A 13,929-nucleotide genomic window follows, 5' to 3' on the forward strand; every position below is an offset into this window, starting at 1 on the left:
TAATATTTTCACTACTTAAGGCATCTATCACATGGAATGAGAAAAATATTTCCGTGAATATTGTTAAGACTCACTTCAATGAAATATTGTGTTTGTTGATAATTTTTGAACTTATACTTTGGTAGAAATTAGAGAGGTGATTATCATAGAGATGCAACAAACACTATATATGATAGAAGCGAAGAAGTTTATCTCTCGAAACAAAAATATACAACATTCAAGTTTGTCTGAGAATACTGTAGAGTAATTCACTTCAATTTTCTAAAGATATTAACACACTTTTCTACTTGGAACCTTTCCATGAGTTCTAACACACGTAATTCTTTTAGCCTTCATAGCCTGAGACTTCACCAATGGGCTCGCCCCATACTAGAGAAGTTGCCAAAATTGAGGTTGATATTCCTTCAAATTAGTGTTAAGAGGGGCATATAGAATATGTAATAAGATACTACATTACTGAAAGATACGATGGCTATTATGTTATAGGTTAATGAAAACCGATAAATTTGCAGAAGCATATGGCACTATAGAGATATGGGTAAACTAAAAATTGTTTCATATAATCCATGTAAACCCCATTTATCAACATTCTCAAGCAACAAGAAATCCAAAGAGCTAATTTGCAAAAAGAATCTTAATTTAACAAATTTCAAAATTCTCTCCAACTTTGTTGTTTAGGAATGGCCATGAAGGATTATATGAGAAACTTGAAATTCACAGTGCAATTACAAGAACTTTAATTGCTCCTTAGCTATTAGAAGCTAAAATTGTAGGGATCTCACTCTTCTTATAAACAATGCTTATGAAATGTGATGTGTCATTCTCACTGTCATCCAAGTTTGGACTGTTGAATTGATGTCAAGCAACATGGTTTGAAATAGCCTTGTGATACACAAACACTCATTTGTTTTGTAGAAGCAGGCTATGTATTCATAGTTGACTCTAAGCCCTATAAATTTCTTCTCATTAGCGTGCCTCTTAAATGTCCATACAATGAAATTATCCCTCACATCCCACATGCATAGCGTATTGTTTGTACTAGATAAAAAAAGTATTTCATTTGTTCAAATGAACTTAACATAGGAAACTATTTTCCTAGGACCATTAAAATCTTATATTAAAACAATAGGATTTCTAAAGTCATAATAATGAATGTGATTATATTTTGAAACAACCAAAACATAATAGGTTGATCTATGATTGTACTCAACACAACAAATATTTGCTTTGATGTTAATATTCAGAACACTTGTTTCTTTCCATGTACACCACACCTTGACCTTTCCATTATCACACCCTAAGATGAGCCTGGTTGGCTTTTTGCATGAAAAATCCACACTCCATGCTCATTTTTTCATGTTATTCATACATAATGACAGTATGACAAGTATTTACATCCCAGATAGTAACAATGCCTTCATAATCACTATTGCTAATATGAGAGTTAATATACTTGTTCTAGCTCAAGCCACTTACTTAGATTGAGTGGACATATCCACAACAGGATACTGCAAAAATGTAGGTTCATTCACTATTGTTTCAAAGTCAAAAGCTTTGATTCTTCTGGAAAATCCAGTAGTTGCAAATAGTTCATCATCTTGCACAAACTCAATGCTTGATACAATATTCACATAGTGGAAAAGGTCCCCATGTCGAAGTTCTGAAATAGCCCATAAATGATTGTATCAGGTAAATTTCGTGAGAATATATTGGAATTTCTCAAGGTATCCATCATATCCTTCTCTAATAACACTATTCCCATCACTTTATTTTCACAAACCACCATCACATTGTTTTTGTAATTGAGGGGCCCAACGTCTCTGTTTTTGCAAGTAACTTTCTTATAAATCATCAAATTGTGTAAGGAATCTACTATTCCTTGTGAATTTCAGTACTCATAATTTTTATTACAACCATAAAAACCATTTTCATTTTCTTCTTCATGTCTTTAGTTTTATAATTAGCTCTCATTTTCTCAATTTGGACCTCGAGAGCTCAAAAAATGGCATCTAGAAGATAGTGACTCAACAATTGTTGATCTACTCCACTTAAATCTTGGCTTTCGATTTCTAAATCAAACTTATTTCCCCCACATGCATCATGGGAGTGAATTTATAACAAATTATAAAGAAATGGGCTCCTCATATTATCTATGTATGAATTAGAAAGAGCCATAGAACCTTTGCATAGCTTGTGGATAATATAGTTGTTGGTTGCCATATTAAAGCCTACCATTGTACCAAGTCACTACTTAGTCATCTGTATTCAACCAATACCTTTTGACTGATAGTTAGAGAGAGGTCCACCTTTTTTCCACATGCCATTATGAGGCACACCAATGAAGGGGAGAAGGAAATTTATATAAGATAAATTTGGAAAAATAAAGGATATGAAAAAAATTTACTAAATGTTAAAGGTAAAAGCAAGTGCAAATATGGGTATGAATAATTATGAAGTATATGTAGATGAATGTGTAGAGAAATATAAATTATTGCATTCATAACTAGTATGGGTATGGAGAGATATGATGTATGGGTACATGAGTGAATGTGTGGAGAAATATGAAGTATGAATACATGGATGTGAAAAGAAATACAAAGTAGCATTCATAAATAGTATGGATATGGAGAAATATGAAGAATGGGTACATGAGTGAACCTGTGGAGAAATATGAAGTATGAGTACATGAATGTGCAAATAAATACGAAGTATGGCACTCCACAGAACTAACGGGTTCAATGAATATGAAATATGGGTACATGAATGAATGGAAAAATATGAAGTATGGTATTATGCACAACTTGGAAAATGACTAAATGTGAGAAATGGTCACACAAATAATTCAGTAATAAGGTAAGGTAATTCCACATGAAAATAACACTTAGTTTGGGAAATGGAAAATATATAAATGAACTTGATAATGGATATAATGATAAAATGGAAGTATTGGAGTAACAATAAAAAAATGTATGTGGAGGAAATAGTGATATCTTTGGCATATGACCTTCATTTTTTACTTCCTAAGATGCTATATGAAGATGAGAAGATGGACAAACAACTAATTTCCTTCTTATTTTTTTAAATATTTTTTAAAGGAGAAACCATTCATGTTGGTCTTGTGTAAGGAAGTACCAAAAAATTAAAATTAACTCTTCATTGATGAAAACTTGTTGGTTTTTTTATTATTGATAAGTGAGAGTTATTTAGCACTTTCTAGATTTCAAAATTTGGTCTCCATCTAGAGGGATAAAGGTTCAACTATGAACCAAAATTACCATAGTTGAGTGCATGATTCGAGTGGAGAGGAGGAAATATGAATGCAGAAATTGCAAGAAAATGAAGAAGTGTGAGTGTAAGTCTATCATAGATTGCAAGGGGAGTGTGAAATGAATTGAGGGGCACATGACTAGCATGACTTGGATGAGTGAGTGATATGCAAAATAGAGGCACAAAACCTAGAAAAAATAAGAGGATCACATGACACAATAGTTTCGTTTTGTGGCGTGCATAATTTGAGTAAGACGTTGTAGTCAATTTAATTAACTAAAACCCTAGAAATTAAATTATCAATCTAGGGGTGAAAACTTGTGAGATATTAACACTATATGTGAAAGGTATAGGACATGAATGAACTATCTTATCTATGAGAAAATAATGAAAAAATCTGACACGCTATTGCAACATAGGATAACTCAAAAAAATTAAAGATGCTACAAAAAAATCACTCGTTGGCTAGTGAATTTGAAAAGTATTTTATTTGACATACAATGCAATATTTCATTCATGTGATATTTCTAAATGTTCATGTATTCGTCAATAAAGAAAATCTATGTTTCATTTTCTTCAATGATACCTATACTTCCATAAGTTTGTTGTATCATATTTCAAATGAAAACATATAAGAAAATATTGAAAAGATAGTCAATATACTATTTTATTCAACAATTCACAAAGTAGTAATTCAATCATTGGATTTCACAATACATAGTGCACAAAATGAAAATATTTTGATGGTTAGAGTGTTCTTACAATGGAATGAGAAAACACATTACATCATTAACCTTCAAGGAGAGCTTGTTGTTCTTTGGAAATGAATATCACAATAGGAATATAAGTGATGGAAAGAAGGTGAATAAACTTAGCAATCACACATACTCATGAAATAAAAGGATAAACTGAGAATTAATAAATGCTCAACAATATATGTTCCTCATTCTTCGTTCACCTTTCCCTTCATAAGATTTTGCTTTTGTCTTTTCATTTTTTATAAGCGTTCAAATGTTTTCAGATGGGAAGACATTCAAGAAGCCCTGTGGCCCTATGAAAAGGAGCAACTGGATGCAGAGCTGAAATTTTTGGGAGAATACAGTAGGTGAAACAAGAGAAAACTATAGAGGGTTCAAACACACTTAGCCACATATGAAATGTTGCATGTATGATTCTGACGCTGGATGAGAAAAACCCTCAAGGGATATTGCTGGCTTGAGGGGTCGTGACCCAGGTTCAGAGTTAGCTGCACCAACCAAAAAATCCTAAACTGTTGGCCCTTTCGGCAACAACCCGTCTAGCATAGGTTGTAGTCTCACCTAAAGCATTATTGGGGGGTGAAAAAACCAAGTTTCTACTTCCAGAGGTCTCTGTGATGGGTTTTTGTTACTTCTAGGGCTTGATCCCAACCTTCACAAACCCTAACCCTTAAAATGCAAAGATCATAGTAACATACTAAAAATAGAATCTAATCCTTCATGGAACACTTTAAACATTCATAACTTCAAGTAAACTATCATATCTACCACGTTCATGCACTAATTAAGTGTTTGTTTAGATAAATGTCGAAAACAGAGCGAACATACATAAATTGCATAAGCAAATATAAAGGTACAGATACACAATTATTGCTCGAAAATAGTCTGTATTAGATATGATCCTTCTATTATAGACTCTTCTTCCCTGCGCACATACTTGCAAGGACCAATGCACTCAGCTTGTAGACTTACCAAGGTCTTCGCGCACATAGCTAGAGGATCCTTCCCCTTTTCCTAAGTACAAAAAACAAACTTTCCTACTTCATACTACTTGCCCATACCATGATCTTCTATTATTAGTTACCCCATATGACTTGCTACGACTCCTTTATATATTTTTTCCATTACAATATCATGGTTCGTGAGCCATGGGTGGGTCATACAACATCCTATCTTCTAAAAAACCAAAGGACTAAAGTCCCTTTTGACTCCTATGACCTTCACGCTCTGCTACCTCAAAACGCGGAGACTTTAAATAGATAAAAAAAATGATTACAAAATTTACCCCAAGGGATCCTGTTCGAATAGCCCCCAACACAATTTCGTGACTCATCCTCGATTCACTCTACTGGTGGCAACTTGATATTCGCCTACAGCTCACTTTACTCAATCTTTAACACCTGTAGGTATGTTGTTCCCTGTGCAGCAGGTTGGCGCACTTCCTCGATCAATTTTTTAGTAGTTGGGCCTTCAACTACAAGTTCCATGGTCCTTTATGTCTACTACATCCCTTTGAGCTTGCTCTGCACTAATAGAGTCAATTGACTCGCCTCATCTTCCCACGACTGCATCCTTGAAGAGATTATATCTTCCTTACGATGTAGCTCATCAATTTCATTTTGAATTAGCCTTCCTTCCTGTAATCTATAAAACCTTTGCACTGGTGCTAAGGTCTGCACTGTTGACCTGATTTTGTCAAACTGTTTTTTTTTTCCCTTATTTCTATGCCAATATTTTGTAGAGTTGGATCCTCCTGCAATGAGGTCCACAACTCCATGCATTCATTGACTGCATCTTCCAAGGTGTCCATTCCTTCTTTAATAATAGCATTGTGCTACTCTCTGACTTCAGGAAGGGTAGCGGGCTACAACTTTAGTTGTAACTCTGAGATTTGCAACTGGATCTCAAACCTACCTCGACCAATTTCATCCTTAGAATCTTTGACTAAAGCGGATGGCTTTTGAATCTTCTCCACAGAGTCTGCTTTTGTTGGGATCTTGAGCCCTGGAAGCTCACTGCAGGCCTGTGCAATCGCTGCTTCGAGTTTCTGGCTTCGCGCTATGACTTCCTCCTTTTCCTTAAGGGCCTACACCTTTTCCTCAAAGATCTATTGTTTATTAGTCTTTACCTCATTGATGACCAGCAGTGCACATTTCTCCCAAATCCTGAGTTCGTCCAACACCCCTTGGTGTAGCTCATGCAAAGTTTGAATGGGAAGCACAGCCAAATTCAAACTCAGGTTCTTCATATGTAGTAGTTGTTCCTATTCTTCAGCTCACCGCATAGAGATCCTTTTGGAAATTGCACAGTGTGGAGGTCCATAATGATTTCTTCGTCCAAGACTAACTTGCTCGCTTGATTCATTCTCACTTCATTCGTGCTCTCCTGTCCTATGCTAACTTAAGTGAGAGGTTTTTGGACCTGCAAGTCCCACATGCCCTGTTGTACTTTATTGAGTGATTGTTTGTACTGCGCTTCAAAGTGGCTCATGAGGTTCATTTTTGCATCATGGACCACATCCCTAATTTCATCCAAGTCCCCCTCGATGAGGACTAAAGGCATCTTGCCTACTGTTTTGCTAGACTTTTGCTTCTTGCACTTCCCTATGGAAGTCCTCTTCTTCTGCTTATTGACAACAAAGGGGGACTCGAACTCTGCATCATCTTCTTCTTCTACCACTGTTTCTTCCTCCACCCGTGTTCGCTCGGTATCTGACTCATGACATTGATGGTGGCATGCGATGTAGTCTTTTCCTACACTGCTACTTTTCCTTTGGCCGCCACTTCTCTCTCCCTCGCAGTAGCTTCTTTCTTTTGCACAACCTTTTCTCGACTGACAACTTTCTGTGACTCCTTCTTCTTTTCTATTATCATGGTCTGCACTGTTGAACCTTCAGCACTCGTGCTGGTACCTACACCGATATCAGAAGGGGTGTGCCAATCACTTGGCCACCTGCTGATGACCCCTATGATATCTTCATCAGAAACCAAGTAAGGCAACTTGTGCCATATTCCCCAGGAATCCTTCTTTGTGTGAATATGCAAATTATGGAAATCTGCCTTAAAATCAAGGATATTTGTGTACTCCACGTGAAAAGTGGGTGACTAAATCTTGGTTACTAACTAATCATTGTTCTTAGTTTTGTTTCAAAAAACATGAAAAATATCTTGGTCTCCACTATGTGCCTGGGGTCTTTAGTAGTTCACAAGGAAGAGAACTTCATTTCCTCTGGTAGGCCTGAGTCCTACTATGTGAATTGGCTCTCCTCGGGCATCCTCCATGCCACTGAAGTGATCAAGAACAACAACCAGGAATAGTGAAATTCCTTGCCCTCATCCTAGGCCTCCTTGCAGTCCTCTAGACACTCTTTACATAGATATTGAGCCTAGTAATACTGGACTCCCCTGATGCACTGTGTAGCCAGAGAAACGACTAGCGCCAGTACTTCATCTGTGCGACACTTTCTCATGATTTTACCAGCTAATATCTGTGCAACAAGCTACATTGTGCCATATGATATGGACTAAATAGAGTATCTATGTGACTTCTTAACCATAACAAATTCACCCTTCATTTTGGTCTTCCAACTTATTTTCCTGCGACTTTCTATGAAAGACTCCATAGGGTCCACTCCATGGGATGGCAGCAACGTTATATGGTGGATGAGCATGTCGGTGATTGGGATGGATTCTCCCAGCTAGAGACACCCATCGTGTACTAGTGTCATCAATTAGCACACACAAATGGTTTTAATATTGGTGCGACTAAAATGCGGCACCCACAACATGTTTAGGAACCCTGCACGCCCAACTCTAGCCACCTAGTTCATTATTTCAAGGCGCGTGATTCCCGACTCCTCATAGTAGACCTTCTTCACGTACTTGTTTGAGGCCAATTATGGAAATTTCTCATGGTCTCCAAGGTACCAATCCTCCATTTTTAGATTCAGTATACAGTCCAACAAGCTTCCCTAAAACAACACACTCTCCAGCAACAATGCTGTGGAAACCATAAACTTCACATTTTCGAGCTCTTTCGGCACTTTAGGGGTGGCTTTTCGGGGTGGGATATACTTCGACAGTCGAGTTATTGATTCAACCTCTTCTGCATCAAGCTCCTCTATTCCTCCACATAGTTTTTCCTCATCCATATCTAGTGGCTTCGTCGGTTGTTTGGACTTATCCATTTTTCCCTTCAAGTGGATTTTTTTTGGGTTTTTCTACGACGATTGTCGCACTAGCACTTACTGAGGCTTGCAACCGCCACCAATAACTAAGATAAGATATATTCAAAAATAAACTTCGTAGCAATTGCAATGCTACAATATTTTATAGGTTGTGCCTCCACCCACTTGGTTAAGTATTTAGTCATGTTAATGATATATCTGGCCCTTGTCTTCTTCCCCAATGGTTGTATTGGTCCCACAAAATCTAATTCCCACTTATCAAATTCCTAGAAAGTCACTTGTGGATTTAGTGGAAATTCATCTCTTCATGACAGTCTCCCCGTCCTTTGGAAGACATCACACACCCTACAATATGTTTTGGAGTCCTTTTGCACAGTTAGCCACCAAAGTCCTGTGTGTAGGACCTTCTGCACAATTTCTCTTCTTGCATATGTCCTCCTACTATTCCTCCATGAGCTTCTGTAAGGGTAATTTGCTGCTTATACTCTAGAAAATACCTACACATTATTTCATCAGAGCCAAATTTGTATAAATGTCTAATGATAACAGAGAAATCTGCAACTCGGACCTCCAGTTCTTTCTTTTGTTGCATCAAATACCCTTTAGGAGCAATGTCTGTAGATAAAAATTGAACTATATCTGTGAAATAATCATTTGTGATGAAAACCACAAAGAGCTGCACATCAGGAAACCCTTCCTCCAAACTCATAGGCTCATCCACATTCTCAATTCATGATAGGACTTGCATTCAGGTGCCCTGGCTTCATAATTACTTTGAAATCATATTCCTAGAAAAGCAGAAACCATCTACAAATCCCCCCCCCCCCCCAACATAAGCTTTTCGACCAATTATTTTAGAGAAGGATCATCTGTATACATCTTGAAGCGTGCACCCAACAGATAGTGCCTAAATTTTTGTAGTGCATACACCATTGCTAAACCTTCATGCTTTGTGGTTGAATAGTTCTTTTCTACCTTTGACAACTTTCTACTTGCAAATTCTATTGGATGGTCAATATCTTCTTCACCTGGTTGGGTCAACATAGCTCCTAACATGATGCAAGAAGCATCTACATGAATGTGGAACTCCTTCTTCCAACCTGGGAACACTAGAATGGGCGTGGTGACCATTTTCTCCTTCAAAATATCCAAACTCTTCTAGCAGCCGTCGTCCCAAAAAAATGTCGAATCCTTTTTTAGCAATTTCTCCATAGTTGTAGTGATTTGAGAATGCACTTTGATGAATCCTATAATATCTCATAGAGTCCAACATTACGCACAATTGTTTAACATTCTTTGGGGCCTCCAAATTGATGATTATTGCAATTTTGGTAGGGTCTACCATCAATCCCTTCTTGCAAACAACATGGCCCAACAGTATCCTGTATGGTATGCATAATATGCATTTCTTCAAATTAACGGCTATTTGATGTTTTTGACAAGTATCCAACATGAGGCACAGACTAGCAATGTGTCACTTTACTGGCCCGAACACTGTCAAGTCATCAAAGTAGACCTCCAAAAATTTATGGATAAATTCCTTAAAAACCACAATTACTACCCTAGAGAAAATTGTAGGGGAATCTTATGCCCGAAAGGCATCATTATATACTGAAACCAACCCCATTCAGTCATGAAGGTGGTTCTACTCTGGTCTTCCAGTGTGATCATGATCTGATTGTACCTTGAGAATCCATCCATGAATGAATAGGATTCCCATCCTCCAACATTCTCTAGTACCTCATCCACGAATGACATAAGGAATGGATCGTGGACACATGCGTCAATCAACTTCCTTAAGTCTACGCATATTTGAATCTCACCCTATGTTTTCTTTTCTTGAACCACCATGGGACTAACCCAGTATGATTCCTTGACAGGTTCATAGATCTCGACTTCAATTATTTTATCCAATTCCTTGTGCACTTTTTTCTTATAATTAGGATTTAATCGGTAGGGGCGTTGCTTGACTAGATTTGTATCTAGCTTCAAATTGATCTTCATGACTCCCAGATCACCTACTACCCCTTTTATATCATAGAACTTGGTGGGAAACAAGTCTTGATACTCTCGCAATAGCTTTGCGACCATATCTATTGTATCTTTGTCCCAATAGTCTCCTATGTTCGTGAAATTTGGTTGTGCTTCTGATTCAATATTCACCTACTTTGCCTTTAAAGCCTATGATATATCAAGGATTTTTTTCCTTATGTCCCTCGACTTCATGCTATCCTTTAGACTTATGAATGTGGATGTTCCTGGATCTTCCTTGCCATCCTCTGCAATCACATTATATCATTCGAGTGCATGGTGCAGCTGCGTACCTCAATCTGGTTGTATCCTTTCAATTAGTTCTTCAGGCATTTTGAATATCACAACTTTAATCTCATATAACACCTTATCAATACATTCAAATCAATATTCAAAGCTAAAAGTTAACAAAAAACTTTCTTTCCAAACATCCCATTCTGCGGTCCCATGTTGTATCGTCGTTTCCAAATACCAGTTCATTGGGATTGTATCCAAAGAGTGGCAGAAGATATGAACCCACTCTAGTTGTGGTTCTTCTCCCCATGCCTTTGTCTAATGAGCTAAGCGCTCACGCAAATCATCCTTCCCTGTGTATTTTTCCGCAATGCGGGTATTAGCATACCCAAACCTCAACTTCATTGTTCTCCAATACTCCTTCCAATCTGGAAAACTGTTCTTATGTGTGCCCCACCAATGGGTGTATGTAGCTCGTAGAGCAATGTCTAGCGCTTAGAACTGATGTTCCTATGGTACATCCATTTCAACTTTTTCCAGAAATAAATCGACATCCTCTAAACCATCATAATATGGTAAATTGTGTACCTCAATGGATATACATCACAATGATTTGGTAAGCCTGTTGCAGCACAATGATGATACTTCATGCAATCAGTTATGCCATTGTTCGAGCTCCTCATTTGAATATGAGTTACACGAGTTTTCCTCTCCCACATGATCTTCCCACTACCGTGGGATTGATCCAATATTCATCCCATGCAGTCAGCTTATAGATCTTCTCAATGTCATCATCTTCCTCATAATCGCAGATTGGTTTAGTATATCACGCACCTTTGGCTGGATCCAATGGTACAATCACCCTTAGTTCTTTATTTTCAAATGTCATACTACACTTCTTCAGATTGATGACTACGTTCATATCAAATGCCCAATCAATTCCAAGTAATGTTGGATATGGGTTACTTTAATCCACTATTTCAATCACTTCAAAGTCGCCTATGGCATGCCCCCTTCAATATTTACAGTCACTCCACATAAGCGCCCCATAGGAATAATATTTTGTTGAATGGCCATTCTCAGCTAGATCGGGGACCACTCTAGCGCTAGTCTTCCCATTCATTCCCATGTTTATTTTGGCACAACATTTGCGTCAGAGCCCAAATCAAGAATTACCTGGTCCATTTCATATTCTCTAATCTAGGTAGTTAGTATCATTTCGCGATGAGTTTTCTTCTTGCTTTTTCCCACCTTATGTACTATGCATTGTTCTAGTATAGGATTATCCTTACCAGTGAAATTATCTATAAACTCTTGCAGTCTTTCTACTCCCTTCTTATCTCTTAGGAGTTTCATATAGGTTTTTCAAAATGATGCTAATAGTGATAGGTATGTCTCCTGCGTAGTACTGGTCTCCTTAGACCTTCCCATATTTTGAGTCCTTGATGTAGAAACTCCTTCATTCGTGAAGCTCCTCTTTTCTTCCATAAATGTTTCCTTCACCTTATTTACATCAAATCTCATCTCCTTATCAGCAACCTAGCGCACCCACACATCATCTTCATGTTGTTTCCACTTATCGTCTCTAAGTTATACCTGTTCGCGTAACAATATTGACACTAGGCCCATCTTTGTGAGGATCTGACCTCATCATTTGGATATTTTGTATAGGCTACTGGGTCTGAGTCTTCTTTTCTTGCATCCTCATGATGAGCATAGGGAAATCCTCTATAACATGGTCAAATTGTTGCCAATATTGACAGGAAGGTTGTCTTGGATTCTAACAATCCCATGCAAAATGACCAACTTCCCCACAATTGTAATAGATGATTTGACCATGACCCCTTCTAGCGCCTCCTCCTTGCCCTCTTCCTTAGCCTTGGAATCCTCCACGCACCACATTTGCACCCTGCTCTTAAGGAAAAGTCTCTGCCTTCATTCTATACTTAGGGGTTCTATCCATCATCAATTCATAGCTTCAACAATGGCGCTCATCATGACCTACAAATTTGCAGAAATTGCAAAAAAACTGTTGGGGGTTTATACAAATTTCTGCAGTAAATGACAATTATTTGTCACATGTTGTCCTATAACCTGAAAAATAGCACACCATGGTGCTACTCCTGTGCTCAAACCTGTGGTATTTTATCGCTTCAGGGGGATAGGGCCTCCCCCAATAAGATAATTCTGATAGACCATCCAATGGTCCTTATGGTGACCATGGCCTTTGCACTTTAAGCACCAAACTTCCATGCACATAGCTGTAAAAGCCTCCCCCTTCACCTAAGTACGGAAAACAACCTTTTCTGCCTCATACTACTTGCCTATACCATGATCTTCTAATATTAGTTACCTCCTATGACTCCCTATGACTACTTTATGTAGTTTCTTCCATTACAATACCATGGTTCGTGAACCATGGGCAGGTCAAAAAACATCCTATCTTCTAACAAGCTAAGGGACTAAAGTCCATTTTGACTCCTATTAACTTTGTGCTCCGCTCCCTCAAAATGCAGATACTTTACATAAATAACAAAATAATTACAAAATTTACCCTAGGGGACTCTATTCCAACAGATATTCAAAGGAAAATCCCTACTACAGTGCATGAACAGGTATGGTCTCCCAGACGAGACTCAAAGCAACCTTGATTACATCCTAGCTCACACCATTGAGAACTTTCGTAAGCACCACCTTCAGACTCTTGTCTTCAAATCGGGCATGGCCAATTCCATCCATCATGCTCATGTTCTCAACTGACAATGCCACATCAGGTATTCTATCCAATTCCATTCTATTGTTTAAATAACAATAAAATATTCTTTCCATTTTAATCAACACACTTTCATATAAAAGAGGTTACATTTTTGTTTAGAATATAAAATTCCATACATGATCTGTGTTACAAATGGGGTATTTCTTTGGGTAGTGTTTTATCTTACAATTTTGACCTACCCCAATCTAGGAGAGTACTAATTCATGTTGTCAGATTATGATATTCCAATCCTTCAACTAAGAGGTTATCTATTCCTACATTTTTACCAAGAACTTGTACCTGATCCCCAACAAAAACCCAAATAGAGAAGCGGAACAAATCCCGGGTAACGTACCAGAAGCACAACTCTTAGTGAGAAAAAACATCACAGGATGAATTGAGCCTAAATGGCAGTAATAACAATACCCCTTTTTCACTTACCAAACAAGTTTCTTTAACTATCAGTCACTCTTAAGGATACCTCTTATATCAAATTCGCACTCATCTTTGAACCCGAAAACATTAGAATGAAAGATTGTGTTAGCATAGTTAGTGAGACTAATAGATTTTTATCCTAGCCAATCATTGTTTATGGTGTTGAAACTTGCCACTATATAATGGCTGGATGGACCCTTTCTTAAGGAATTATGTTAAATAACTAAGGCTTAGTTTATGAAATAGAGAAGGCATGATTAGCT

General features: G+C 37.6%; 1 pseudogene; it reads right to left on the bottom strand.

Moving 5' to 3' along the window:
• Positions 1-714: 714 nt before the first annotated feature.
• The window catches only part of LOC149215228 (E3 ubiquitin-protein ligase COP1-like), a 73,813-nt pseudogene continuing 60,598 nt past the window's right edge, over positions 715-13,929 (bottom strand).

The sequence above is a fragment of the Pinus tabuliformis genome, chromosome 1_1, assembly GCF_031772625.1.
Source record: "Pinus tabuliformis cultivar Carrire ecotype Pingquan chromosome 1_1, CPIR1, whole genome shotgun sequence".
Taxonomy (NCBI): Eukaryota; Viridiplantae; Streptophyta; class Pinopsida; order Pinales; family Pinaceae; genus Pinus; species Pinus tabuliformis.